This window comes from Diabrotica virgifera, chromosome 2 (assembly GCF_917563875.1).
Source record: "Diabrotica virgifera virgifera chromosome 2, PGI_DIABVI_V3a".
In the NCBI taxonomy this organism is placed as follows: Eukaryota; Metazoa; Arthropoda; class Insecta; order Coleoptera; family Chrysomelidae; genus Diabrotica; species Diabrotica virgifera.
In genome coordinates, this window is record NC_065444.1 from 133,406,907 (window position 1) to 133,419,269 (window position 12,363).

General features: G+C 33.4%; 1 protein-coding gene across 1 annotated transcript in view; it reads right to left on the reverse strand.

Annotated features, from left to right (window-relative positions):
* LOC114330072 (lysyl oxidase homolog 3) overlaps positions 1-12,363 on the reverse strand; it is an 87,428-nt gene that overhangs the window by 23,649 nt on the left and 51,416 nt on the right. The gene's annotated exons all lie outside the window — the stretch shown is intronic.

Genomic DNA, 12,363 nt, shown 5'->3' on the forward strand with positions numbered 1-12,363 from the left:
TAATTTAGAATCGTATATATGTCTATATCAGACCAGCGTGGCCCAAGTAGAAAATTAGAAAAAGAAATTAACAATGTAGAAAAAATTCAATTAAATTTATTTTTTTGTAAACTATTATAATAAACAAATTATTTAAAAGAAAAACAACTTAAGTAAAAAATATTGTTTTTTATCAGATCATCAGAACATTAGAAATGCCAGAAACGCTTACCCGCCCCGTGCATGACCATGGCGGGGATACACGAACATTGACATATTAAGCGTAGACTCGGCATACTCACCAAAAAAGCGTAACGCGGACACAGCATGGAAACAGTCGATTGGTGGTCTATCTATCTCTTTTAACCAAGCGAGCCCGCGCATGTAACAGACAAAGATGGCTAGACCACTCAATCCTATGTCGACGTTACACCTCGATGCATTGAGTGGCATATCCCTAGCCAAGTCTATCCTTTTACATGTCTCTGTACAAGAAACTATGCCAGCATCCGTAGCGGCGAAATATGACAGTTTTGGCGAATTTTTGTAATATCAGTGTCATTATGTTCGTTCTTGAACCCTGTCGGTGACTTTTAGTCCATGACAACGCATGCGCAATTTAATTACATATTATATTTAACGTATTATCGTTTATTGATAAATATCCCAGCAAACAGACCGACGTGTTAATTACGTGAATTTTGGGTACATTTGTCACCAATATACGTAAATTGCTTACGTGAATTTCACGTGAAAATTTAGTTGGAATGTCACATTGAAAATACATCTTTAAATTACGTGAATAACTCGTCTTCAATAGACGTGTTATTTACCTTAAATAGCAATAAAATGTTTCGGGAAATTCACGTTGCAAATACGTGTTGATTAACGTATCTTTTAGGGAATGTATATATTAGTATTCACGTGAAAGATACGTCCTCGTTTCACGTAAATAATTCGACCTTAATTAACTTATGAATCACGTAATTATTATCCTCATATGATATAAATAAAACAAGTATATAAAGTATTAACAATGTATTTATTTAGTAGAATTTAGAGACTTTAAAACATTTGTCTTGCATAATTATTATACAAGATAATGAACCAAAAATGGTACCGACCTAAAGACACATTAAAAAATTTGCCAACACAAAACACAACACAGGTCACTTTTATTTCGAGGAGGACACTTTCTTGTTTTTTCTAATTGCATCATCGGCACTTCAACCCTCGAACAGTGAGGTAAACGTTAATATGAAAGACATTATTATAATAAAAAATAAAACGAGGGAAATAAAGCTCTTCGTCTTCACGTTTCACTTTCACTTCACTTTTTGTTGTGAGAAATGTGAGAAGCTGATATTAGAGGTTATGATCATCGATTATAAAAATCGATTATTTTTAAATTAGAGCTAAACTATTCTACTTACTTTAAATTAGTATTACGTATTTTCTTTTTGTTTTTAAATTTCTTCTACTATTAACTAATTGGTCTTACTAAAAATCTATTTCAATACCAGAATAATATAAAAAAAACAATCCTGTCGAAACGTATCTATTATTCGAGAAATCAATTAATTTAGTTTTCGAACCAACTATGTTAATTAGGTACCGTGATCACGTGATAGTATTTAAAGGAGGAGAAAGGCTTGGTAGTAGGTCATCACCGCGCGCGATTTGAAAATTAGACTCAACATAATTTTAGCTCCTGTGATATTTTTAAAGAAAAAAATAGCAAATCAAGGTTGGATTGAAATAGTTATGCTAAATGATTTTAAAAGCGAAATCATAAACTTTTTGTTTAAATATTGGTATTATTTACATTACTTCTACGTGAAATAAATCTAATTTTTCGACGTCCATAAAACACCGTTGTAAAATTTTGTTTTCCAAAATATTTCTCAAAATTTAACCGAAGGAAGTTATTTCTGTTTCGTGATTATTACGTGAAATAAACGTACCTTTGCGATGTAACCGACATTCACACCTATTATAAAAAACATGTACTATATTCGTCATTATGATTTTATATTATTCTAATGTCAAACATGTATAAAGGAAGCACTAATATATAGGTGAATGATTTGGCACTGAAATACGTTTTTTCCCGTCATAAATCAAGGAGTTACGTATTCGTTGAAATTTTCCGTAAATTTAACGTAATCATCACGTAACTGGGCTCAAACCTGTTTGCTGGGATACCAGTATATTAATAATTAATAATTAATTAATAGTAAATATACCTTGTATATTTATATATCAACGGTATTACTTTTATTATTTTAAAGTGCGCATGCTCCACTTGTCGTGGACTAGTCCCTGACTGTCTCCACAAACACACTTATTGTTTGTATAACAAATTTTATAAAAAATTGTAAATAAATATTACATATTAAGAGGAAACAGTAGCGATCAACAGGTAGCGAAAACGCGTTCCAAGATTTCGACTGTAATTTTGAATATTTTTTCGAGATATTTGGCACACGTATTCGTAATATAATAAAGAATGGCGGTACAGATCCCAATTTAAAAAATATATTAAGATGTAGAAATTACTCTGTAATTAAATACAATATTAAAAAAAAGAGCCTGTACCGCCATTAAGAAGAACAAAAAAATACACTTTCTTCAAATAAACTTTTTTATCCGATACCTAGATTTTGTGTCATTTTGGAACTACTAATGAAATAAAAAATTTTAGTAGTTCCAAAATGACATAAAATCTAGGCATCGGATAAAAAAGTTTATTTGAAAAAAGTGTATTTTTTTGTTCTTCTTAATGGCGGTACAGGCTCGTTTTTTTAATATTGTATTTAATTACAGAGTAATTTCCACATATTAATATATTTTTCAAATTGGGCTCTGTACCGCCATTCTTTATTATATTACGAATACGTGTGCCAAATATCTCGAAAAAAGATTCAAAATTACAGCCGCAATCTTGGAACGCGTTTTTGCTACCTGTTGATCGATACTGTTTCCTCTTAACGTCAAATATGTCATATGTGTATCATATTATTATGTTTAACGTCAAATTGTGGTAGCCAAAAATGTCAGGCGCCAAGTGACGCGTCAGTCATGTACAGAGCGAATAAGGCTAGTGAGAATATTGGTTAGGAACACGAAAAATCGGGTAGAAATGGAATAGTGCATTTTAAGGCAATTCGCAGTGGATAGAAGTTTAAAATAAGGGACCAGCTATCAACGAGTTTATTCAACTTAGTATTAGAACAAATCGTCAGGAAATTAAGTATAAGTACAAATAGTCAGTTCACTGACGGTAAAATATATAGTATTCACTAAGTGAATTTGCCCTAGGGGTGAGTTTTACCCCTGCTAGGAGGTGAAAAAATATATCTTCAAAGTATGTCCGGAAATGCACAAACTGACTAATTCTAAACAAATTTTGTTCCATAGAGTTTTTTCACCAAGTTGATATTTTTCGAGTTAATTGTGAGTGAATATGTTCATTTTTCAACAAAAAAAACCACGTTTTTAGAAGGTTTTTCGCAAATAACTCAAAAAGTAAGTTACCAGTTGTAACCCTTACAAAGGTTATTGGCTAGCGCAGCCTGGCGTAGGTCCTGTGCTGTGCAACAATGAATCACTTTTCCAAGGATCTAAGGGAGGTTAATCAATAAAATTCAAAAGTAACTTCACATATTCATTTATTGACCCTGGTAAATCAATCAGATACACATTATTGGTATTTAATATACTGAAGAAAGAAAATTGAAGATTATTAACAAAAGATATTTATTGCCAAGGAAATTTGTTCAGTAGCACTTTGCTAACGCCTGACTACAAGAGGGCTACTTATCTTTTGCGTCCGTCGAGGGATTTCCTTTTCCGTCCTCAGGTATTAGAGGGACTTCGGCTCCACGTAGCCTCTGTTGACTGGAGGTGTTCGGATGCAGGCCCTTATTGTAGTTGCGACGGCACCGGTGCAGAACGGCGGCTAGATTGTACTTTATGCATACAGCATGGGAATAGGCTCTCCCCAGCGACCCAAATAAGTTGGGAAAAACTTCTTGTAGATATTATTTCATATGTTTTACTTGTTTCAAGTTTTATTCGGAAGAAAACAAGTTGTATTTATGAAGGCACTCATTTTTAAGTGGTTAACATATTGGAGAAAAACTAGTGCTAACGAATTTATTTGATGGTCGCTATTACAATAAATAGTTCGGGTTTTAGAAAATTATTATTTGAAGTACTTTAGAGGAATAGGACAGGAGCTAGAACAATTGAAGTGCTGAATTTAATTTTTGAATAACTCGAATGGGGACTTAATTTGAAAGGAAAGACTACAGAATGAAATGTAAACTAAAACGAAAAGGCTTGGAACGAAAATTAACTCAAACGTCAAGGACACAAAATGAAGAAAAAAATCTATAATATGAGAAGTAAAGCACAAAGGAAGACAACAGGAGAAACTATAGAAAGGAGATGGAACATTGTAACGTTACACAGTTGCCATTAAATCATTGTAATGTAAACAACTTAATTTACATCCCACGTGTTGGGAAGATCAATACCTTACCTAAGGGCATTATTCTGTTCAATATGTATCCATGCGAAGGAGTTTTATTTAAGTATGCACTTTTAATGCAACTATATAATATTTAAAGGGTTTTTACCCTAATATTTCTTTGGTGGCTCAGCTGGCATCCAACCTGTTTTAACACTGATGATGATGTTTTTATAAAATAGAAAACGTTCTGTGATGTAGCCCTTAAAGGGATGTTGCTCTGAAGCTATTTTTTTGTGGCATTTTTATAACCAATTACTTTTAATGGAAAATAAGCCACAATTTTACCAAAAAAATGATTTTATTAACGTTTCGAAGCCCAAATCGGGTTTCGTTGTCAAAATACAAAATACTACTAAAATAAACAAAAATGTTGTTGCTAATTAAAAAATTCTTCTAATAATTTATTTAATCTGACTAATTTATATTGTAAATTCAGACGTATATTATACATTTTAAAGTAGAAGTCTTTAAAATTATATCGCCAATATTTATGAGTTGCGTTCCTGGGACGACTTTACTAAAAGATAGTTCATTCTATTACATGAAATCAATCCCAACTCAAGAATATCCATTACAAAAAAAATCATAGCATGTGATCTGTCTTTAAAAAGACAACCAAATGCAACGATGACAGTAAAATTCTCGCGTTAGAGATTCCATAGTAAATCACGAGGGAAAACCAGGAAAAAACCTCGTGATACTATCCCAACATCGTAAGTATTTGGTCTTACATTTAATTTACTTTCAAAAAACTAATACCAAATTCTGACTTTAATATGTTTAAATTATAAATAATATTAATAATACATAGATATACAATAAGTAATAGGTCTGGATCCAGCGTATGAAAAAAAAGTTGATTAATAGCAAGCTGAAAATTTGTTAATATCTTGAGGGTGTCTAATCGGACAAACTTTGATATATGGGAACACTGGAACAGGGGAAGTTTTAATTGTGGAACAGGTTAAAAATTTGGAACGGTTAGACCACGAAAACGTCACATGTATTTTGTCCGACAGAACTTCCAATTGATTTGTTACCCTTTCATTAAACTCTCATGCAAAAATCAGACTGCTATTTATCACCTGTCATAATTCCTGTCATTTGACATATTCTACGTGTTTCACTCATTATAATTCCCATTTGGTGATAAATAGCAGCCTAATTTTTGCATGAGAGTTTAATGAAAGGGTAACAAATCAATTGGAAGTTCTGTCGGACAAAATACATGTGACGTTTTCGTGGTCTAACCGTTCCAAATTTTTAACCTGTTCCACAATTAAAACTTTCCCTGTTCCAGTGTTCCTATATATCAAAGTTTGTCCGACTAGACACCCTCAAGCTATTAACAAATTTTCAGCTTGCTATTAATCAACTTTTTTTTAATACGCGGGATCCAGACCTATAATACTAAAATATAAAATTTGTACTAACTCGATATGTTATTGACTTACTAATCGTGGTATTTTCTTTCTATTAACTTCGTCTTTTAGTATGGATAACCACATCTTACTGCATTCTACCGAGGAATTTGCGAGACAATTGGTTTCATTTAGCATAATTAGAGCCGCTTCTTTGATTTTTCTCTTTTTACTATCTGATTCTTTCAGGACTATACTTGAATCTCTCCACTGAACTCTTTGTTCATTATCCCATGCATGTTGAGATATTTGAGATCTATCAAATTCTCTATTTTTAATATAAGACTGATGTTTACTTATTCTAACGTTTAATGAATAATTTATTGATGATTATTTAATCATCATCATCATCATACAACCTTTTCTGTCCACTGCTGGACATAGGTCTCTCCCATTCTTCGCCACTCTTCACGGTTCTGTGCTTCTTGTTGCCATTTCTTGGATATTCGTTTAATGTCGTCCATCCAGCGTGTTGGTAAATCGAAATCGACCACCAACACGATTATTTAATAATTATAATTAATTTAATGATTTCATGTAATCGAATGAGCTATCTTTTAGTAAAGTCGTCCCAGGAACGCAACTCATAAATATTGGCGATATCATTTTAAAGTCTTCTACTTTAAAATGTATAATATACGTCTGAATTGCCAATATAAATGAGTCAGATTAAATAAATTATTAGAAGAATTTTTTTACTTAGCAACAACATTTTGTTTATTTGAGTAGTATTTTGTATTTTGACAACGAAGCCCGCTTTGGGCTTCGAAACGTTAATAAAATCATTTTTTTGGTAAAATTGTGGCTTATTTCCCATTAAAAGTAATTGACCTTAAAGGGATTTTTAATAAAAAATTTTTATACCTTTTACAAAGGATTTTTCTTCAATTTTTGTGATTGATGGTATACAGCCAACTACAGGAAAAATTTTCTTTTCCTTGTGGATTTTCAAGAAGTAAGTACAGTAAGGTCTTGTTTTATGCGGATTATTTTAATGCGATTTTGAAGTTATGCAGTTTGTATTTCATCCAAAAATGTCTATTATTAACAACTAGTATAATTAATATTAACTATTCCCATCCAGATGTCAGTAATCTGAGGATTTGAAATTTGAGTATTCCCTCTTATGTATCTGTTACATGATGTAGCTATTACATCAATCTGAGTTTCGCATTGAAAGGTATAACCTGTAATTGTTTTGAAATTAAATTTAAATGATTAAGTATTTAAGAGTTTTGCATTAATACCCATCTACAAGAAAGACAGATCCTACGAACTACCGAGGAATTACACTACTCAATTCTACATCAAAACTATTGACAAAAATTCTATCCCAAAAAATATATAAGAAAGCCGGTGTATCGGAAGAACAACAGGGTTTTCGCCCAAACAGATCTACAATAGACGCTATTTTCATAATGCGACAATTAGTTGAGAAATCAATAGAATTCGACAAGCCCATGTTCACATGCTTTGTAGATCTGAAACAAGCATTCGACAGAGTACGATTAAAGGACGTGCTCACTATCCTTGAAAAGAAAAACATAGGTCAGAGGTATAGAAACATAATCAAAGAGCTCAATAGATCCAACAAAACACGAATTAAAACCACACACGGGCTCACGGAAGAAATCAAAATCAATGCAGGCATTAGACAAGGGGACAGCCTCAGTCCATGCCTATTTAATTTAATAATGGATGAAGTTATAGGTAGTGTTAACATAATGAATCAGGGATACAAAATGGGTAACCGAACCATGAGAATACTTTGCTACGCAGATGATGCAATCTTAATAGCCGAAAACGAAGATGACTTACAACGCCTACTACAAAAATTCAAAATAACCGCCGAAAAGTATAACCTGACACTATCCAAAGAGAAAACCCAATCCATGGTAATATCCAGGAACCCAATTAGATGTAAATTAGTAGTGGACGACCATATAATCGAACAGGTAATGGAATTCAGATACTTAGGTGTGGAAATATCTAGCGACAGGCATCTTTGGCAAGAATCAAAACAGCAGGCAACGAAAGCAGCGAGAATATCTGGTTTCCTGAGGGATATAATCTGGCGGAATAAATATATGAGCACCGAAAGCAAAGTCCGCATTTATAAGACATGTGTTAGACCCGTACTGACATACGCAGCTGAGACAAGGGCCGAGACAACAAAGACCAAACAAATAATGAGAACAACAGAGATGAAAACCCTAAGATCCATAAGAGGTATCACACTCAGAGATAGAATACGAAACGAAGACACATTGAGAGAGCTAGGCGTTCAAGACGTAGTGAGATGGACAAGAGCGCGACGACGCATGTGGAGAGACCACGTAGATCGGATGGACCCTGAACGTATGGCGCATTGGGCGAAAACACAGAAGCCCAACACCAAGCGACCCATAGGAAGACCCAAAAAACGATGGTACGAGAGTTGGAGCTCTGGATCGCAGCAAAGACTGTAACAGAAGAAACAGGACATAGTCCTATTACAAGAAGAAGAAGAGAAGAAGAAGAGTTTTGCATTTTGCTGATTTCAAGTTGCAGTATAATAAACGGCATATTTTGATTTCTGGATTGAAACATTTAATTAGGTGTCGTAAAGTTTTATGTTACATTAGAAGAGGTTTTTGCAATCTCAATATCGTTAATCTGCAATTTTAATTTCTTCTTTAAGATTTTATTTGGCCCAATGGAGAAAAAATATGAAAGACATACAATTTTTGGTGGACAAATGTCCACCATTTTATGTGATTTTAGAAAACTGCGGAACATATTCCTACTTTTTCAATGCAAGTAAAGTCTTTTTGTATGCGATTCTTTTATATGCAGATTTCTGTAGAAGGTATCCACCGTATGTGAAATATTCGGCACAAAAACACTTGGATGAACCCAAAACAAATCTTTATTTGACTACATATCAAATACAACTGGTTAATTCTTTTACCTGTAAACTAACTAAAATATAATGCGATAATTAGCAATACATGAGCGTCGCGAGTGGGGTTTATAATTACATGGCCAATACATTACATCACCCCACCCTAAAATCCTACTTATAACTACATTTAGGAACACAACAAAACTAAACTCCTAAATACTATATTTCGAATCCAAAACGTTGTGGTTCTTTTCTAGATCTTATTGGACGTCTATGTGGGATGCCTGACTCTTGGATAACATCACTATCATTTTGAGAGTCTAGCTGAGGCTCCCCACCTAGATTTCCTGTTGAGTTTGTAGCGGCTTGGATAACATTTTCCTCGTTATTTTGAATATTATTTTCCTCTGAACTATCGTGCATCGTCTCCGCAAATGTAATACCTTCTAAATTATTATTAAAAACTATTTTAATTTGATTAAAATGTCTTTTCCACGTAAGTTTACTACCTAACGGATTTACCAAATATTCTCTTCTACCTATAATTCGTAAAATCTTTGCTTTACACCACGACATCTTGGTGTTTCTATAATCTTTAACTAAAACGATATCCCCCACTACAAACTCTACCTGTCTCCTCCCCCTATAATATTTCTTATAATTTTCTTGCGCTTGCATCAAGTTACGTCTAATTTGTGTTAAATCAACTGGGTTTGATTGTTGGTTTTGTAAATCATCAGGTTTAATTAAATCTAGACGCGTTCGCAAAGCCCTTCCAAAAAATATCTTAGCGGGAGAAGTACCTGTCGACAGGTGCACTGTGTTCCTATATGTCAATAAAAATTTAGACAATGATAAATTAATATTCCTTTGATCAATATCTTTTAACAAAAAATGCTTGACTGTTTTAATGCTATTTTCAGCAGCACCGTTGCAATGTGCTGAAAAAGGAGGTATTGTTATATGTTTAATACCATTAATTAAAGTAAAATGTTTAAATTCTTGCGATGTTAGCTGCGGGCCGTTATCGCTGACAAGTACTTCCGGTAAACCATAACGAGCAAAACACTCCCTAAGTTTAGCAATCGTAGCCATTGAGGTGATTGAAGACATTGGACAAACTTCTACCCATTTAGAAAAAGCATCCAAAATTATAAGAAAATGAGTTTTTCGTGTTTCGGCAAAATCTATATGCACGCGTGACCAAACATTTTGAGGAATGCTCCAGCCATGTAAGGGAACCTTAGGAGGATCTGCCTGCATGTGCTGACAAGGAATGCAGTTCTTGCTGAGAACTTCAATTTCTGTATTTAATGATGGCCACCAAATATAAGACCTAGCTAATAATTTCATCTTAACTATACCAAAGTGAGCTGAATGCAATTCATTCAGTAATTTATTTCGTAGTTTACTAGGAACAATTACTCTTTGCCCCCACAATAAGAAGCCATCTTCAATAGATATTTCATTTCGTTTAAGGAAATAGGGTTTAATTTCTAATTCAACATTTGTGGGCCATTTGGCCATAACATATTTAGTTACACGAGACAAAATCGGATCTAATTCTGTTTCTTTCCTTATATCACTCACATTAATAGGAATTTCTTCGCTTTCTGCTAAATAATTTAAATTAACAGTTTCCTCTATATTAAACTTAGAAGAATCTAGCCTTATCGACTTATTTGAAGGCAATCTACTTAAAAAGTCAGCTACATTTTTTTTTGTGTCGATACATGCTTTATATTAAAATTGAAACCACTTAAAAATACTGCATATCGCTGCAATCTATTTGCCGCCGTAACCGGTATCCCATTTTTAGGGCCAAAAATGGATACTAACGCCTTGTTATCTGTGATTAAATTGAACTCCTTCCCATATAAAAATTGGTAGAAACGTTTGATTCCCCACACTATAGCAGTTGCTTCTTTATCTAGAGTCAAATAAGCATTTTCGGTATCGCTGAGCGTTCTACTAGCAAAATAGATTGGTTTCTCGCTACCATCTTTCAAACTATGCGAGAGAACAGCTCCGATCCCATAATCTGAACTATCAACCGTTAAATTTAATTCTAAGGTTGGGTCGTAATGAACTAATACTAGATCTGAAACTAACATTTGTTTAATAGTGTCAAAAGCTAACTGACATTCTTCATCCCAGTGCCAAACTACATTTTGTTTTAAAAGCTTATATAAACAATGAACAATGTTTGGGAGATTTGGAATGAGTCGATTATAATAATTTATCCTTCCCAAAAACGATTTTAGTTGTGTCACATTCGTAGGTTCTGGGATTTCCTCAATAGCCCGAATTTTATCTTGACTTTTATGCAAGCCCCTTTTATCAATTATAAATCCAAGATAAGATACTGATTCCGCGTAAAACGTACATTTTCCTTTTTTTACTGTAAGACCACATTCTTGTAAAATCGCTAAAACTTTACACAAATTCTTAGTGTGTTCTTCCCTATTCCTTCCTGTAATTAGAATATCATCTAAAAAATAGATATACTTGGCATATTGAGAAATATTTGTTCCATAATATGTTGGAACTGGGATGGACCTGATATAACTCTGTACGGTAGACGATTAAATGCAAATAATCCCTTATGAGTACTAATAACTGTATATTTCCGAAAATCTGGATGAATCACAACTTGCTGATAAGCTTGACTCAGGTCAATTTTAGAAAACTCTTGACCACCCTGTAAATTAGCAAATAAATCATCGATCCGTGGTAACGGATATTTATCCGCTTCGATAAAAGGATTGATAGTTATTTTGAAATCACCACAAATCCTAACACCTCCATCATTTTTTAAAATCGGTACTATGGGTGTTCCCCATTCCGAAAATTCAACTGCAGATATAATGCCCTCCTGGACCATTTTATCTAATTCCACCTCTACCTTGTTTCTTAAAGAAAAAGGAACCACTCTGGGTTTAAAAAATTTAGGTCTGGCATCTGGTTTAATATTAAATTTGAACTGAAATTTATTAAATGTGCCCAATTTGTCAGAAACTACAGTGGGAAAATCTTTCATTAACCACCCCATTATTTCATTATTTTTATCTGCTTCAAGAAAATTTAGTTCCCTGAAACCCATATTATAACACCTAATAAAATTTCTACCTAGCAAGGCTGGAGTTTCTCGATGCATAACATAAAAATCCAAATTATTTGTTTGTTTTGAAAAAGTTACTGGTAAGTTAATTTTGCCCTTAGGATGAACCTTGTCTCCCGAAAAATTAACTAACGATACATTAACTTGAGATAACGGTCGTGTATTAAAATATTTGTTATATATACTAAAAGGTAGGACAGAGACCGCGGCGCCCGAATCTAATTCAAATTAAAACATTTTGCCTCTAATACTGATATCAATATAAATTGGCGGATCATTATTTGCTAATATACATAATACAGATGATTCAGTTCCTTCTTCACTCATCACGATTAAAATCCGAACTATGTCTCTGCATCCCTGAAGTTGAAGGTCTAGTCTCCTTAAATCGCCGTTCTTGTTGATGTGCTCTGCCATCCCC